Genomic DNA, 13,263 nt, shown 5'->3' with positions numbered 1-13,263 from the left:
GACGAGATTGTGCAACTATGTGGTCATGCATGTGTGACTATACCGATGAGAGGGTGCAACTCCGTGGCTAGTCGTGAGACCTTCCACAACAATTCGTGTGCGACTATGCCAACGAGAGTGTGCAACTCCACGGCCATGCATGTGCGACTATGCGGATGAGAGTGTGCAACTCCGCGGTCGGGCGTGAGCACCTCCCACAATAATTCATGTGCGACTATATCGAAAAAGGCTTTCGCCCCGCTTTATATATAAAGCAAAGATTCTCGACAACCCGGTACAAACACCCGCCAACACTACACATGCACACATCCAAGGCAGGATACATAGGCATTGAGCACAACAACAACCCTAGCACTACAAGAGCAACCGGGATCCTCAACCGTGAACACGCCATCGCGAAGAGATGAGCCACATACGACGAACCGTGGGCTCCAAGACGACACCTTCAGGAAGGATACAACACCGGAGCTCCGCCACCACCCAACTTGAGGATCAGAGTTTCCCTTGGAGCAACATGACGAGTAATGAGAGCCGCGACAATGCCTTCAAGAAGGGAACGAGCTTCGCCGTCGCCGGTCCGTCGGAAGATAGAACAGGTTTTCACCCCGACCAACAATCACCACCACCGAACGTCATACCCCGGCGACCACCACGCCCACACGACCATGGCCACTGGGCAGCACCTAGCCGCGGGCACTGCCCATGAGCACCGCGGAACCTCCACCAGGGCCGCCGCCCCGACATTCAAGACCCGGACACCACCTCACTTAAGACCCACCGCTACCCCCACCAAAGATGTGGGCGAAAAGGACCCGCCTTTCGTACCCCTGGGCTGGCCCCAACGCCTCCATCGACTCGTCCTACTGCCGGGCGCGAGACGAGGTCGATCCTGCTACCGGGCGCGAGATGAGGTCGGTCCTGCTGCCGGGCACGAGACAAGCGATAGACCGTAACCGGGGGAAGGCCGAATCTTCGATGATGGTAGCGACCCGACGACGAGAAGAGGGACCGAAGGTCGAAAAGGGTCGCCTACAAACGAGCTGACGCCGGAAAACCGGCCGCCGCCGCAGCCGACCTGCCAAACTGCCATGATGCGGACGTAGCGAAAGGAAGCCGCCATGCCAAGAGATTCGAGCCACCTCACCGCCGCTGCCCATAGCCGGCGCAGCCGCCACACCGGTCCGTTGCCCCAACCCCGTGCCGCCCGCCGGAAAAAAGTGCCAGATCCAGCTGGCACACATCCCCCACCAACAGCTCCAGCCCGCCTCTAGCCCCCGACCGAAACCAGAGGACAGAAAGGGCGAGACCCACACCGCTGCGCCGCCACCTCCGCCAGCAAACCACCACGGCGGAGACGACTGCCCGCAGCCCGCACCCACCGCGTCCAGATCTGGCAGCCCGCCTTCACCACACCAGTCGTGCACCACCAGTAGTTGATGTGCAACTTTTCTCCTCTAGTTGGAAGTGCAATTTTTACTATTTGCTACCTCGGTAAACTGCCAAGCAGTGGATGTGCAACTTTGTAAACTGTCCCAGCCAACTACCTAACGGTTGATGTGCATGTGTAACTTTTTCCCCGTACCCGTGGATGTGTAGTTTTCATTACTAGCACATCTTCCCACCCACCCCAACTAGTGAGGTGTGCATCTTGAGGGTCTCACTTGTAGACAACTTTTCTGCATCCTCATGTTTTATGGGTTTGCATTTTTTCACCATTCAACAAATCCATGTCAGCGAGATGTGCAACTTTATCTGTTGCCCTGGCCAACTGCCTAGCAGATTCTGTGCAACTACTTCTATTGCCCCTGCCAACTAAAACTACATATACATAAGTATGGAGGGAAAGGAGTTGCCCGTCGACTACTAAAAAGTAAGCCGAAACAACAGAGTAGGTTGCACATATAGCTGATAGGGGTAGGTGGGGGCATGGTATGACAACGATGAAAAATTATATATCATCCACGAATAGGGAAGGGGGGGTTGCACATCGACTAGTAGGTAGATGGCTGGTAGTAGACTAGTTGCACATCACTCAAAAATGGTTGTCGTGTTTACTAGGTTGCAAATCTCATAAGAATTTCGATCATGCAACTTTAAAAAATGGTTTTGAAAAAGTTGCACCATGTTGGACTAAATTTGCACGATGTAGTAATGGAGTTGCACCATATGGCACCAAAGTTGGCATCAAAAAAATTCATCAAAACATATCCAGGCCGGATCAAGTTTGGAAGAACTAGTCATGAGGATTTCAATGGTGAAGACGGATCTTAATTCTGATGCACGGTTTGAAAGATCTGAATTCCATGTTTGCGACTATTTTGACTAGAGTGTGCAACTCCGCATTTAAAAAAAATACAAAATATTTTTTTACCGACTCTCCATTAGCCCAAACTCAGCAAACAAAGGCCGCCACCACGGCTCTATCGACTACTGTATAGCAGGGTCCACTTGAGTGTATTTTTGCAGGAACTCGGTGAACATGTAATTCTGCCGAATTTATTAAGTTCGCCTAGTTATTTTTTGTTGGAACCTGATAAAGGTATAGCTCTGCCGAGTTGCTTATCACCGTCGAGACAAATTTCGGATTGAACTTGACAAAGAGAAGTTTGCCGTGTTCCCGATAGAATGAACTTGGCAAAGTATTAAAACTCGGGACAAAACCAGATTTTAGTAGTGTGAGAACGACTATATGTGCAATTAGAGCTAATATAGAACCCAAAAAAAAATGATCACCGTGTGTGCAATTTTCCAATGACCGTGTTCAACTAAAAACAATTATGTGTGCAACTAGAACTACTATAGATGCCAACAAAAAATGATTGCGTGTGTGCAACTTTTCAATGATTGTTGTCCAACTGAAAAGAACTATGTGTGCAACTAGAACTACTATAGATGCCAACAAAAAATGATCATTGTGTGTGTAACTTCGAATGACCGTATCCAACTGAGAACAATTATGTGCGTAATATCTAGAAGTACTATAGATGCCAACAAAAAATGATCGCCGTGTGTGCAACTTCCCAATAATCGTATACAACCGAGAACAAACACGTGTGCAATTAGAACTACTATAGATGCCAACAAAATTGATCATTAACTATATCAAGTCTAGAAGTAGGTTTTGGAGACACGCTCTTTGTGTAGCAACAATCATATGCAGCCATAGGTGGAGCAGAAGCATCGATCTTGGTCGTACATGTAGATGGGCCTGTCCATGCCCTCCGCAAGCATGATCTCCTTCACCGATGACACGAGGCACATCCCCAGGTACATGATCCTGTTCTTGTAAAGGAACGAGGTCAAATCAGGCGGCTTCTGCTCAAACAATGTACCGCCAGGAACGGGATAACCTGCCAAGCAAGAAGACGGCAATCAATTTACCCGGCTGGATGAACCATGGTGCAGATTCGGCCAGGGAGCAGTTATTCAAGTTTACCTCCTCGTACCATCACGACGACATCCCTAGCACCGTGGCCAACGGCGGGATCTGAGTGGAGGGGTCATGAAGCGCTGCTTGGTAATGGCGGTGATGAAGGTGTGGGAGGCGGCGACCGCGCGGGCGGGCGGGTGGCGAGGGCGGAGGCACGAGGAGTTAGGAGAGGAGAGCAGATGGGAGGGGAGAAGAGGGTGTCAGCGTCGATGATGGCGATCGCCTCCATGGCGTGGCGGTTAGTGAGGAGCGGGCTGAGTTGGGGATGAAGACGTGGGTGGTCAGGTGGATAACGACAAACCCCATCGATTGAAATCGCCCGACCAGATAGCACCTGCCCCATGTGCACGGTCGTTCGGGCAAGATCGTGTGGCCAGCATGCGGCCGCTCGCGAGCGTCAGATAGTGCACGCGCACTTTCTAGTATCTAGGTTATTAGTTTGGTTTGATTCGGTCTTGTCACAGACCAAACAATCCCAAACTATTTCAACCCAAGGACTGAAAACCAAATCGGCCACCAACTTCTCCTCCACACGGGCTCGCACGTAAATCGTAATGGCAACTTCATCGTTACTGCTCAGACACTACCAGAATAGCTAGCGATGCCGACGGCCGAACCTATGCCGACGGCCCCCATCGGCATAGATTGGCCTATCCCGAAGGCCCAACCCAGGCCGTCGGCATAGAAAAGCCGTCGGCGTATATCAATCTATGCCGACGGCCCCGTCGGCAAAGCTCAGCCGTCGGCTGTTGGAAATATGCCCTAGAGGCAATAATAAAAGAATTATTATTATATTTCCTTGTTCATGATAATTGTCTTTTATTCATGCTATAATTGTGTTATCCGGAAATCGTAATACATGTGTGAATACATAGACCACAACATGTCCCTAGTGAGCCTTTAGTTGACTAGCCCGTTGATCAACAGATAGTCATGGTTTCCTTACTATGGAGATTGGATGTCATTGATAACAGGATCACATTATTAGGAGAATGATGTGATGGACAAGACCCAATCCTAAGCATAGCACAAGATCGTGTAGTTCGTTTGCTAGAGCTTTTCCAATGTCAAGTATCTTTTCCTTAGACCATGAGATCATGTAACTCCCAGATACCGTAGGAGTGCTTTGGGTGTACCAAACGTCACAACGTAACAGGGTGACTATAAAGGTATACTACGGGTATCTCCGAAAGTGTCTGTTGAGTTGACACGGATCGAGACTGGGATTTGTCACTCCGTATGACGGAGAGGTATCTCTGGGCCCACTCGGTAATGCATCATCATAATGAGCTCAAAGTGACCAAGTGTCTGGTCACGGGATCATGCATTATGGTACGAGTAAAGTGACTTACCGGTAATGAGATTAAATGAGGTATTGGGATACCGATGATCGAATCTCGGGCATGTAACATACCGATTGACAAAGGGAATTGTATACGGGGTTGCTTGAATCCTCGACATCGTGGTTCATCCGATGAGATCATCGAGGAGCATGTGGGAGCCAACATGGGTATCCAGATCCCGCTGTTGGTTATTAACCAGAGAGCCGTCTCGGTCATGTGTACGTGTCTCCCGAACCCGTAGGGTCTACACACTAAAGGTTCGGTGACGCTAGGGTTGTAGAGATATTAGTATGCAGCAAATCGAAAGTTGTGCGGAGTCCCGGATGAGATCCCGGACGTCACGAGGAGTTCCGGAATGGTCCGGAGGTAAATAATTATATATGGGAAGTCAAGTTTCGGCCATCGGGAAAGTTTCGGGGGTCACTGGTATTGTACCGGGACCACCGAAAGGGTCCCGGGGGTCCACCGGGTGGGGCCACCTATCCCGGAGGGCCCCATAGGCTGAAGTGGGAGGGGAATCAGCCCCTGGTGGGCTGGTGCACCCCCCCTTGGGCCCCCCTGCGCCTAGGGTTGGAAACCCTAGGGTGGGGGCGCCTCCACTTGCCTTGGGGGGCAAGGCACCCTCTTGGCCGCCCCCTCCTTGGAGATTCAATCTCCTAGGGCCGGCGCCCCCCTGGGGACCCTATATAAAGAGGGGGGAGGGAGGGCAGCCGCACCCTTGCACTTGGCGCCTCCCTTCCCCCTTGCTACACCTCTCCCTCCCGCAGACGCTTGGTGAAGCCCTGCCGGGATCTCTGCTGCATCCACTACCACGCTGTCGTGCTGCTGGATCTTCATCAACCTCTCCTTCCCCTTGCTGGATCAAGAAGGAGGAGACGTCTCGCTAACCGTACGTGTGTTGAACGCTGAGGTGCCGTCCATTCGGCGCTAGGATCTCCGGTGATTTGGATCACGACGAGTACGACTCCTTCAACCCCGTTCTCTTGAATGCTTCCGCTCGATCTACAAGGGTATGTAGATGCACTCCTCTCTCTCGTTGCTAGATGAACTCATAGATTGATCTTGGTGAAACCGTAGATTTTTTTTTATTTTCTGCAACGTTCCCCAACAGTGGCATCATGAGCTAGGTCTATGCGTAGTTCTCTTTGCACGAGTAGAACACAAATTTTTTGTGGGCGTAGATGTTGTCAACTTTCTTGCCACTACTAGTCTTATTTTGCTTCAATGGTATTGTGGGATGAAGCGGCCCGGACCGATCTTACACGTACGCTTACGTGAGACAGGTTCCATCGACTGACATGCACTAGTTGCATAAGCTGGCTAGCGGGTGTCTGTCTCTCCCACTTTAGTTGGAGCGGATTTGATGAAAAGGGTCCTTATGAATGGTAAATAGAAGTTGACAAATCACGTTGTGGTTTTTTCGTAGGTAAGAAAACGCTCTTGCTAGAACCCTATTGCAGCCACGTAAAAGATGCAACAACAATTAGAGGACGTCTAACTTGTTTTTGCAACAATTGCTTTGTGATGTGATATGGCCAAAAGTTGTGATGAATGATATATATGTGATGTATGAGATCATGTTCTTGTAATAGGAATCACGACTTGCATGTCGATGAGTATGACAACCGGCAGGAGCCATAGGAGTTGTCTTAATTATTGTATGACCTGCGTGTCAATGATTTAACGCCATGTAATTACTTTACTTTATTGTTAACCTGTTAGCCATAGTAGTAGAAGTAATAGTTGGCGAGCAACTTCATGGAGACACGATGCTGAAGATCATGATGATGGAGATCATGGTGTCATGCCGGTGAGGAAGATGATCATGGAGCCCCGAAGATGGAGATCAAAGGAGCTATATGATATTGGCCATATCATGTCACTGTTTAATTGCATGTGATGTTTATTATGTTTATGCATCTTGTTTACTTAGAACGACGGTAGTAAATAAGATGATCCCTCATAATAATTTCAAGAAAGTGTTCCCTCTAACTGTGCGCCGTTGCGACAGTTCGTTGTTTCAAAGCACCACGTGATGATCGGGTGTGATAGATTTTAACGTTCACATACAACGGGTGTAGGACAGATTTACACACGCATAAACACTTAGGTTAACTTGACGAGCCTAGCATGTACAGACATGGCCTCGGAACACAAGAGACCGAAAGGTCGAACATGAGTCATATGGAAGATACGATCAACATGGAGATGTTCACCGATGATGACTAGTCCGTCTCACGTGATGATCGGACACGGCCTAGTCGAGTCGGATCATGTATCACTTAGATGACTAGAGGGATGTCTAATCTGAGTGGAAGTTCATTAAATAATTTGATTAGATGAACTTAATTATCATGAACTTAGTCTAAAATCTTTGCAAATAATGTCTTGTAGATCAAATGGCCAACGCTCATGTCAACATGAACTTCAACGCGTTCCTAGAGAAAACCAAGCTGAAAGATGATGGCAGCAACTATACGGACTGGGTCCGGAACCTGAGGATCATCCTCATAGCTGCCAAGAAAGCATATGTCCTAGAAGGACCGCTAGGTGAAGCACCCATCCCAGAGAACCAAGACGTTATGAACGCTTGGCAGTCACGTGCTGATGATTACTCCCTCGTTCAGTGCGGCATGCTTTACATCTTAGAACCGGGACTCCAAAAGCGTTTTGAGCAACACGGAGCATATGAGATGTTCGAGGAGCTGAAAATGGTTTTCCAAGCTCATGCCCGGGTCGAGAGATATGAAGTCTCCGACAAGTTCTATAGTTGTAAGACGGAGGAAAATAGTTCTGTCAGTGAGCACATACTCAAAATGTCTGGGTTGCACAACCGCCTGTCCCAGCTGGACATTAACCTCCCGGACGAGGCGGTCATTGACAGAATCCTTCAGTCGCTCCCACCAAGCTACAAGAGCTTTGTGATGAACTACAATATGCAGGGGATGGTGAAAACTATTCCTGAAGTATTTTCAATGCTGAAGTCAGCAGAGGTAGAAATCAAAAAGGAACATCAAATGTTGATGGTCAATAAAACCACTAAGTTCAAGAAAGGCAAGGGTAAGAAGAACTTCAAGAAGGACGGCAAGGATGTTGCCACGCCGGTAAGCCAGTTGCCAGGAAGAAGTCAAAGAATGGACCCAAGCCTGAGACTAAGTGCTTTTATTGCAAAGGGAAGGGACACTGGAAGCGGAACTGCCCCAAATACTTAGCGGACAAGAAGGCCGGCAACACTAAAGGTATATGTGATATATATGTAATTGATGTGTACCTTACCAGTACTCGTAGTAGCTCCTGGGTATTTGATACCGGTGCGATTGCTCATATTTGTAACTCAAAGCAGGAACTGCGGAATAAACGGAGACTGGCGAAGGACGAGGTGACGATGCGCGTCGGGAATGGTTCCAAGGTCGATGTGATCGCCGTCGGCACGCTACCTCTACATTTACCTACAGGATTAGTTTTAAACCTCAATAATTGTTATTTAGTGCCAAGTTTGAGCATGAATATTGTATCTGGATCTCGTTTAATACGAGATGGCTACTCATTTAAATCCGAGAATAATGCTTGTTCTATTTATATGAGAGATATGTTTTATGGTCATGCCCTGATGGTCAATGGTTTATTCTTAATGAATCTCGAACGTAATGTTACACATATTCATAGTGTGAATACCAAAAGATGTAAAGTTGATAACGATAGTCCCACATACTTGTGGCACTGCCGCCTTGGTCACATTGGTGTCAAGCGAATGAAGAAGCTCCATGCTGTTGAACTTTTAGAGTCTCTCGATTATGAATCATTTGACACATGCGAACCATGCCTCATGGGCAAAATGACCAAGACTCCGTTCCCCGGAACAATGGAGCGAGCAACCAACTTATTGGAAATCATACATACCGATGTGTGCGGTCCAATGAGCATTGAGGCTCGCGGAGGATATCGTTATGTTCTCACTCTCACTGATGACTTGAGTAGATATGGTTATGTCTACTTGATGAAACACAAGTCTGAGACCTTTGAAAAGTTCAAGGAATTTCAGAATGAGGTAGAGAATCAATGTGACCGAAAGATAAAGTTCTTACGATCAGATCGTGGAGGAGAATATTTAAGTCACGAATTTGGTACGCACTTAAGGAAATGTGGAATCGTTTCTCAACTCACACCGCCTGGAACACCTCAGCGTAACAGTGTGTCCGAACGTCGTAATCGCACTTTATTGGATATGGTGCGATCTATGATGTCTCTTACCGATTTACCACTATCTTTTTGGGGATACGCTCTAGAGACAGCTACATTCACTTTAAATAGGGCATCGTCTAAATCCATTGAGACGACACCGTATGAATTATGGTTTGGGAAGAAACCTAAGCTGTCGTTTCTAAAAGTTTGGGGGTGCGATGCTTATGTCAAGAAACTTCAACCTGAAAAGCTCGAACCCAAGTTGGAAAAATGCGTCTTCATAGGATACCCTAAGGAAACCATTGGGTATAATTTCTACTTAAGATCCGAGGGCAAGATCTTTGTTGCAAGAACGGGTCCTTTCTGGAGAAAGAGTTTCTCTCGAAAGAACTAAGTGGGAGGAAAGTAGAGCTTGATGAAGTACTACCTCTTGAACCGGTGAGTAGCGCAGCTCAGGAAGATGTTCCTGTGGTGCCAGGACCAAGTGAAGAGGAAGTTAATGATCAAGGTACTTCGGATCAAGTTACTACTGAACTTCGTAGGTCCACGAGGACACGTTCCACACCAGAGTGGTATGGCAACCCTGTCCTGGAAATCATGTTGTTAGACAACGGTGAACCTTCGAACTATGAAGAAGCGATGGCGGGCCCAGATTCCAACAAATGGCTTGAAGACATGCAATCCGAGATAGGATCCATGTAAGAAAATGAAGTATGGACTTTGACAGACTTACCCGATGATCGGCGAGCGATAGAAAACAAATGGATCTTTAAGAAGAAGACGGACGCGGATGGTAATGTTACCATCTATAAAGCTCGACTTGTCGCTAAGGGTTATCGACAAGTTCAAGGGGTTGACTACGATGAGACATTCTCTCCCGTAGCGAATCTAAAGTTCGTCCGAATCATGTTAGCAATTGCCGCATACTATGATTATGAGATATGGCAGATGGACATCAAAACGGCATTCCTTAATGGACATCTTAAGGAAGAACTGTATATGATGCAGCCGGAAGGTTTTGTCGACCCTGAGAATGCTAACAAGGTATGCAAGCTCCAGCGATCCATTTATGGGCTGGTGCAAGCATCTCGGAGTTGGAACAGTAGCTTTGATGAGATGATCAAAGCGTTTGGGTTTATGCAGACTTATGGAGAAGCCTGCGTTTACAAGAAAGTGAGTGGGAGCTCTGTAGCATTTCTCATATTATATGTAGATGGCATACTTTTGATGGGAAATGATATAGAACTTTTGGACAACATTAAGGCCTACTTGAATAAGTGTTTTTCAATGAAGGACCTTGGAGAAGCTGCTTACATATTAGGCATCAAGATCTATAGGGATAGATCGAGACGCCTCATAGGTCTTTCACAAAGCACATACCTTGATAAGATATTGAAGAAGTTCAATATGGATCCGTCCAAGAAAGGGTTCTTGCCTGTATTGCAAGGTGAGGTTGAGCTCGGCTCAATGCACAACCACGGCAGAAGATAAAGAAGAGATGAGTGTCATCCCCTATGGCTCAGCCATAGGGTCTATTATGTATGCCATGCTGTGTACCAGACCTGATGTAAACCTTGACGTAAGTTTGGTAGGAAGGTACCAAAGTAATCCCGGCAAGGAACACTGGACAGCGGTCAAGAACATCCTAAAGTACTTGAAAAGGACTAAGGATATGTTTCTCGTTTATGGAGGTGACGAAGAGCTCGTCGTAAAAGGTTACGTCGACGCTAGCTTCGACATAGATCTAGATGACTCTAAGTCACAAACCGGATACGTGTATATGTTAAATCATGGAGCAGTAAGTTGGTGCAGTTGCAAGCAAAGCATCATGGCGGGATCTACATGTGAAGCGGAGTACATGGCAGCCTCGAAGGCAGCGCATGAAGCAATATGGATGAAGGAGTTCATCACCGACCTAGGAGTCATACCCAATGCGTCGGGGCTGATCACTCTCTTCTGTGACAACACTGGAGCTATTTCCCTTGCCAAGGAGCCCAGGTTTCACAAGAAGACCAGGCACATCAAGCGTCGTTTCAACTCCATCCGTGAAAATGTTCAAGATGGAGACATAGATATTTGCAAAGTGCATACGGATCTGAATGTCGCAGATCCGTTGACTAAACCTCTTCCGCGAGTAAAACATGATCAACACTAGAACTCTATGGGTGTTCGATTCATCACAATGTAACTAGATTATTGACTCTAGTGCAAGTGGGAGACTGTTGGAAATATGCCCTAGAGGCAATAATAAAAGGATTATTATTATATTTCCTTGTTCATGATAATTGTCTTTTATTCATGCTATAATTGTGTTATTCGGAAATCGTAATACATGTGTGAATACATAGACCACAACATGTCCCTAGTGAGCCTTTAGTTGACTAGCCCGTTGATCAATAGATAGTCATGGTTTCCTGACTATGGACATTGGATGTCATTGATAACAGGATCACATCATTAGGAGAATGATGGGATGGACAAGATCCAATCCTAAGCATAGCACAAGATCGTGTAGTTCGTTTGCTAGAGCTTTTCCAATGTCAAGTATCTTTTCCTTAGACCATGAGATCGTGTAACTCCCGGATACCGTAGGAGTGCTTTGGGTGTACCAAACGTCACAACGTAACTGGGTGACTATAAAGGTATACTATGAGTATCTCCGAAAGTGTCTGTTGAGTTGACACGGATCGAGACTGGGATTTGTCACTCCGTATGACGGAGAGGTATCTCTGGGCCCACTCGGTAATGCATCATCATAATGAGCTCAAAGTGACCAAGTGTCTGGTCACGGGATCATGCATTATGGTACGAGTAAAATGACTTACCGGTAACGAGATTAAACGAGGTATTGGGATATCGACGATCGAATCTCGGGCATGTAACGTACCGATTGACAAAGGGAATTGTATACGGGTTGCTTGAATCCTCGACATCGTGGTTCATCTGATGAGATCATCAAGGAGCATGTGGGAGCCAACATGGGTATCTAGATCTCGCTGTTGGTTATTGACCGTAGAGCCGTCTCGGTCATGTCTACGTGTCTCTCGAACCCGTAGGATCTACACACTAAAGGTTCAGTGACGCTAGGGTTGTAGAGATATTAGTATGCAGCAAACCGAAAGTTGTTCGGAGTCCCGGATGAGATCCCGGACGTCATGAGGAGTTCCAGAATGGTCCGGAGGTAAAGAATTATATATGGGAAGTCAAGTTTCGGCCATCGGGAAAGTTTTGGGGGTCACCGGTATTGTACCGGGACCACCGGAAGGGTCCCGGGGGTCCACCGGGTGGGGCCACCTATCCCGGAGGGCCCCATGGGCTGAAGTGGGAGGGGAACCAGCCCCTGGTGGGCTGGTGCGCCCCCCCCCCCTTGGGCCCCCCTGTGCCTAGGGTTGGAAACCCTAGGGTGGGGGGCGCCTCTACTTGCCTTGGGGGGCAAGGCACCCCCTTGGCCGCCCCCCCTTGGAGATTCAATCTCCTAGGGCCGCCGCCCCCCTGGGGACCCTGTATAAAGAGGGGGAGGGAGGGCAGCCGCACCCTTGCACTTGGCGCCTCCCTTCCCCCTTGCTACACCTCTTCCTCCCGCAGACGCTTGGCGAAGCCCTGCCGGGATCCCTGCTGCATCCACCACCACGCCATCGTGCTGCTGGATCTTCATCAACCTCTCCTTCCCCCTTGCTGGATCAAGAAGGAGGAGACGTCTCACTGACCGTACGTGTGTTGAACGCGGAGGTGCCGTCCGTTCGGCACTAGGATCTCCGGTGATTTGGATCACGACGAGTACGACTCCTTCAACCCCGTTCTCTTGAACGCTTCCGCTCGATCTACAAGGGTATGTAGATGCACTCCTCTCTCTCATTGCTAGATGAACTCATAGATTGATCTTGGTGAAACCGTAGAATCTTTTTTATTTTCTGCAACGTTCCCCAACATCGGCGTCACGAGAAATATGCCTACGGTGGCTGTCGGCATAGAGGAGGCCGTCGGCATAGCACGTGGGCCCGGCTACCCGGACAGAGACGGCCTTTTGACGGCGTGAGTCTACGCCGACGGGCTAATGGCGGCTGTCGGCATAGACCCCATGTCATCGATCCGCGTCGCCCGCCACGTCATCGATCTGCGTCGCTCGCCTGTCCATGGGGTGGCAAATCTATGCCGACGGCCTGGCCGTCGGCATAGGCCTGGCCCATGGATGTTGCCACGTCATCGATCCCCGCCCTTAGCCACGTCATCGATCCGTGGCCGTGTGCGCAGGTATGCCGTCGGCATACCTCTATTTTTTTATATTATTTACTTTTTCCTGTTCTTTTC

Source organism: Triticum aestivum, chromosome 7B, assembly GCF_018294505.1.
Source record: "Triticum aestivum cultivar Chinese Spring chromosome 7B, IWGSC CS RefSeq v2.1, whole genome shotgun sequence".
NCBI classification, from domain to species: Eukaryota; Viridiplantae; Streptophyta; class Magnoliopsida; order Poales; family Poaceae; genus Triticum; species Triticum aestivum.
The sequence above is the reverse complement of the archived record's forward strand: the minus strand, read 5'-3'. Positions refer to the sequence as shown.